The sequence below is a fragment of the Sceloporus occidentalis genome, unplaced genomic scaffold (genome assembly GCF_023333645.1).
Source record: "Sceloporus occidentalis isolate IW3139 unplaced genomic scaffold, rSceOcc1.0.p SCAF_38, whole genome shotgun sequence".
Lineage (NCBI taxonomy): Eukaryota > Metazoa > Chordata > Lepidosauria > Squamata > Phrynosomatidae > Sceloporus > Sceloporus occidentalis.
Window position 1 is genome coordinate 3,471,145 of NW_028317018.1, and position 5,486 is coordinate 3,476,630.

The following is a 5,486-nucleotide window of genomic DNA, read 5'->3' on the forward strand; positions in this document are numbered from 1 at the left end:
CATTTTTATGTTCGTCTCGAAGAAACAAAGAAGTGACTATAGCGGCGGTAAAACGTACACGAAGACAAAGATGCATAAAACAAAGAATCTTCGTCTTCGTCTACTAATCTCCCTGGTCCCTTCTCCATCTAGCCTCCCGTATCCACGCAGCATCACAGGGGTTGAAGGATGCGGAAGGTTCACCGTCAGGGGTTAAGGGGCCGTGCAAGCGACTCTATTGGTCGCCTGCAGGTTGATGCCAGAGGAGGACCCTGCAGGCAACCAATAGGCTCACTCGCACGGCCTTTTTAACTCCTGACGGCGAACCTACGGATTTCCGCTCCCGTCAACCCCTGCGAAGCTGCGTAGATAACGGGAGCGGAAATCTATAGGTTCGCCGTCAGGGGTTGATTGGTCCAACTTGGCCGACAGAGACCACTGGTCTCCCTGCTCCAATAAAGTTGCTTGTACGGACCTTTAACTGTTGCAGCAGGGAGACCAGTGGTCTCTGCTGGCCAAGTTGCCGGACCAGGATGTTAAAAGTTTGTACGAGCGTCTTTATTGGTCGCAAGTAGGGGGCTTGTCTGCCATCAACCAGGTGTACTTCATTGGTTGATGGCAGAGGAGGCCCCTGCAGGCGACCAATAGAGTTGCTTGTATGGACATTTAAAATCCTGGCGCCAAAGCTGCTGCGTAGTCCGTGCACAAAGCATGTACACGAATATTCGCCCAAACCGAACACAGGAAGATTTTTCCCCCCACGAAGACGAACACGAAGAGTTGGCCGGCGCCCAAGTCTTGATATTACTACATTTGACCAGAAATTATTTTGTTTTTTCTTAGTGCATAGTCTACTAGCTAATGTCTCACACTTCCCACCAAAAGTTCAAAATGACCAAAGCTATCAAAAATTGTAAAAGACAAAGTTTTAATGATCCAAGAAATTACATTACTGCTAATACATACTCAACAGAGTTGAATAAGTCTACTTCCTTTCCACACTGACTTTCAGTTGACTTACATGATCTTCTCTTAAACACATTCCTACTCATTTTTTTAGACATTGTCAAGTTGCATAATTCTCATATACCCAAATCCCATGCTTTTCACAACGTGAATGTCTGGACTACATGTTTGGTTATCATGGCTTGTAAATCCTCCCCCTGACTTCTGTAATGTGTCCACTTTCCTCCCACATACAACCCATCCTCCAGCCAGATCCACCAATTTCTGCTTTCATTATTCAGGTAATGATCCCATCACAGGACATTGACCAATGCATCCAAATAAACACAGGTATTCAATAGAATATATTACATATATTGAACCATAATGTAAAATGTTTCTTTTTATATATTTTTTTTTATTATGGATTTACTTGGATTTTATTACAATACAGAAATTGAATTTTCTTTAACCTCCATTAGCTTTTAGACATAAATTGATGAAACAAATAATATAAATTTTGGCCAGGAAATATAAAAACTTGCTAGATCGAGGTTTGTTTTTAGTTTATATGGTGAACAAAGTGAGTATGTAAAACAAAGAAGACTCTATGAAAGTGAAAAAAGTGATAAATGATGAATATAATACTGACTAGCATAAATAATGTGAAAAACAAGTACAACTTGTGAAGAATTTACAATGAACTGAGCAGGATATCTCCAACATCATTATTTAGGCTTTGCCGGTAAGTTTGGCTAGGTGGCCTCCTTCAACAACATATCTACTTATGATTATCCAGTTGTATATGCGCATTATTTCACATGCTTTTTTTGGTGTTCTTGTCCCAAACTTTGAGTGCCCTACTAATCACATCTCTTAATTATCATGAAACACTGCATAATTCAATTGCAAACCAGTTCATCACTAAGCTTAATAGGAATTTAACATAGTTAACATGAGTTTTTAATACCATGGTGAAACGTTTCTGGCAAAATAAGCCAGGTTATATCTAAAGAGACAATCTGGTCCCCATTCCTTTCAAAATTTTGAATGCATACTGGAATTCTTTTTTTATGGCGTTATGCAGAAGAGGAAAAGTAGACTGAAGTCTTATTTCATAACTCCAACAAGACACGTGCGCTTATTTTTTGGTCCAGGAAAATGTTATTCAAATGGACACTGGACTAGTGCTTTAAGATGCATAGACTGGTAAATGCAGCTTCTTCATAACTTACCGTATTTGCTCGATTATAAGACGACCCTGATTATAAGACGACCCCCCAAAATCTGAATATTAACTTAGGAAAAAAAGAAAAAGCCTGAATATAAGACGACCCTAAAGGAAAAAAGTTTTACCAGTAAATGTTAATTCATGTAAACTATTTTTTTTAATAAAAGCTATGATTGAGAAAAATATTTTTTTTGTTTTTATTTCTTGTATTTTCCAACCTGTCCCCCAGTTACGCACATCTGCCCCCAGGCTTGCCACTCCAATATGGCACTGTGGCCCATGATATGCCTTTTAACCCTCTATATGCCACTGTGCCCCATGGTATGCCTTTTGACCCCCTATGTGCCACTCTGCCTCCAGAAATGCCTTATACCCCTATATGCCACTCTGCCTCCAGAAATGCCTTATACCCCTATATCCCATTCTGGCATTTAGGGGGTTAAAATGCATATTATGGGGCAGAGTGGCATATAGGGAGGTATAAGGCATTTCAGGAGGCAGAGTGGCATTAAGGGAGTTAAAAGGCATTGTAATGAGCACTCTGCCTCCAGAAATGCCTTATACCCCTATATGCCACTCTGGCATTTAGGGGGTTAAAATGCATATTATGGGGCAGAGTGGCATATAGGTGTATAAGGCATTTCAGGAGGCAGAGTGCTCTATTAAATGCCCCCTTAACGCCACTCCAGAAATGCCCTATGCCCCCATTTAACACACACACACACACACACCCTATACCCCCATTTAACTAACACACACACACACACACACTCTCCCCTCCCCTCTCAGCCCTCTCTTACCGGTGCTTCCAGCCGGGGCAGCGGGTTGACGTCGCCTTCTGCTGCAGCCGGAAGGAGGTGGAGTTGGCAGCGGGGGTTTGTATCCGTCCGTCGCGTATACTTTCCCCGGCTGTCAGAGATCAGAGTTCCCCGCACCGGTGCGGGGAACTCTGATCTCTGACAGTCGGGGAAGGTTTGCGCGACGGACGCAGACAACCCCCGCTGCTAGCCACACCTCCTTCCGGCTGCAGCGGACGTTGTCTACGCGGATCGCGTAGACGTCAACCCGCTGCCCCGGCAATACAGCAGGAAGCACCGGTAAGTGTGTGTATGATGGGGGGGGGGGGGGTGAGACAGGAGGATCCAGGTCCCCTGCAGCGGTGCGGGGGATCTGGATCTTAGTCTCCTAATCAGACTCTATTTGAGGTCTGATTAGAAGACGACCCCGATTAGAAGACGAGGGGTATTTTTCAGAGCATTTGCTCTGAAAAAAACCTCGTCTTATAATCGAGCAAATACGGTACTTCCTAAGCTCAGGGATCAGTGAATAACGCCCTCAGTGAATATTTACATCTTATGTCCTACCAAAATTTATTAGCAAGCATTTGCTTGCAGTGTTACAAGATGCAATTGAGTCTTATCAGTGTTCCACAAGTAGCTTGGACAAGTGAAATAGCTTTTCAGAACATTTTAAATGCTTGGTTGCACTAAAAAGCAAAAGCAAATCTATAGGATAATTTAGGACTACTTATTAAATGCCACCTGTTACTACCTACTTTACAATGTAAAAATATTACTTATTTCTATTTTGTGATAATTCATCATATCCCCCATATTTAGTTCCATCAAAGATGCTGTTTCACTTACATAAAGCTTTAACTGAACACTATACTCTGTTAAGCAAATCAACATGAATAATAATGTTCTGCTGCACATTTATACATTTTTGGATGGTGCAGCTTGTTATTATTAGTATTGTGTGTGTATGCTTTGGGGGCTAACCGATTGAGCTTGCACCCTTTCTTTTCTTCTTGTGCCAGTAAGACAGTTTTGTTTAATGACATACACATGAGCAAGTTTGCTCTAATGGATTCATATTTAAAAAAACACACAAACAGGGATTTTTTTTTCTAAAAAAATATAAATGAGGCAAATTGTTGCATAATTAAATAATTATTTCTTTGAATGGTTTGGACATTTAATGGTTTTAGGAATGATGTTTTTAATGCTGTATTTAAACAATGATGCTTGTCTGCTTCACAGATGTTTCTTATTTTTTATATGTTCATTAAATATACAAGAAGCTTCTGACCACGAGTGCAGGAAATATAATTGTGATCATTCTAACAAAAAGTTAGTTAATTAATTTCATTAAAGAAAACACTAAGTATTACTACTAACTGTATATATTATAATCTGTTGTAAGCTACAATATCATGCCCATTCAAAAAAGGACACAACCAGCTTGATGCATACTGCTAAAAATCAACCTCAGTCAGTTCCCAACAGAATACACCAAAATTCCTTACTAAAAGAAAGCATTTTCAACAGTAAAAAAACTACAGTAGTTAACAGAAGATATAACATTTACTGAACAAGATACATAAATATATATATATTTGTATATCAAGTATATAAATTCTGGTGTTTAATTAAAACGCTCATTAATACAAAGCAGTGAAGGTTCGGGGATGTGTCTATTTAAAAATAATGTGTTTTGTTATTTCCTTTCTTTCTTTATACTTTACTATTGTTCATATCTTATATATTTTTTCTGTACAACTATTAAAATAAAAATTGTACAGCTCTGTTATTGTGCTAGAGAAATACATTGTCATAAGACAAATAGAAAGGATCACAGCTCATGTATTTATATGTAAAATCAGTTTGTTGAAGAAGCAAAGAGGCCATAGCTGTTACTGGGTTCATCGGTAATGAATACTTTAATTGGTTATAAAAGATACTTAAAAATCCCAAACCAATTATCAATGTAAGAGATAAAATAGCCATGTTATTTTGAATATTGGTCCCAGTTTTTGTGCTGAATTAATGCCATCAAGGTCAATACTGCTGTAAGGTAGACATTGACCCTAACTTCAGGATGTACTTGGTCTGAAAGTCAGCTTTTTATGCTTGAATGTTAAATCTTGCTTATTTTTGAAACCATATACTCTGTTGTCATTGTTAAATATGAAGATGTAAGGTCTCTGTGCAAAAATTAATACGCAATACATGAAAAAGAAATTATCTAAGATATAAACAGCATTGAAAAGTATTTTTATGAATAGGAAGAAAATCAGTGTGACCGACTTCCAATTACCAAAGTGTTGTTTATGTTGTAGTGACAATAGTAGCGCAATGCACTTTTGGTTATTGTAACTACTGTTAAGTGGTTGTTACAGATTCTCATCTAAATATTTCTTCCCATCTAAAATGTGCTGTTTGCTTCTATAACATGCACATCACCTCTAGTTCAACAAAAAATTGCAAAAAAACAACATTCTTATGTGATTTAGCAAATTGAGTTAGATACATGGACACTGAGACCACTT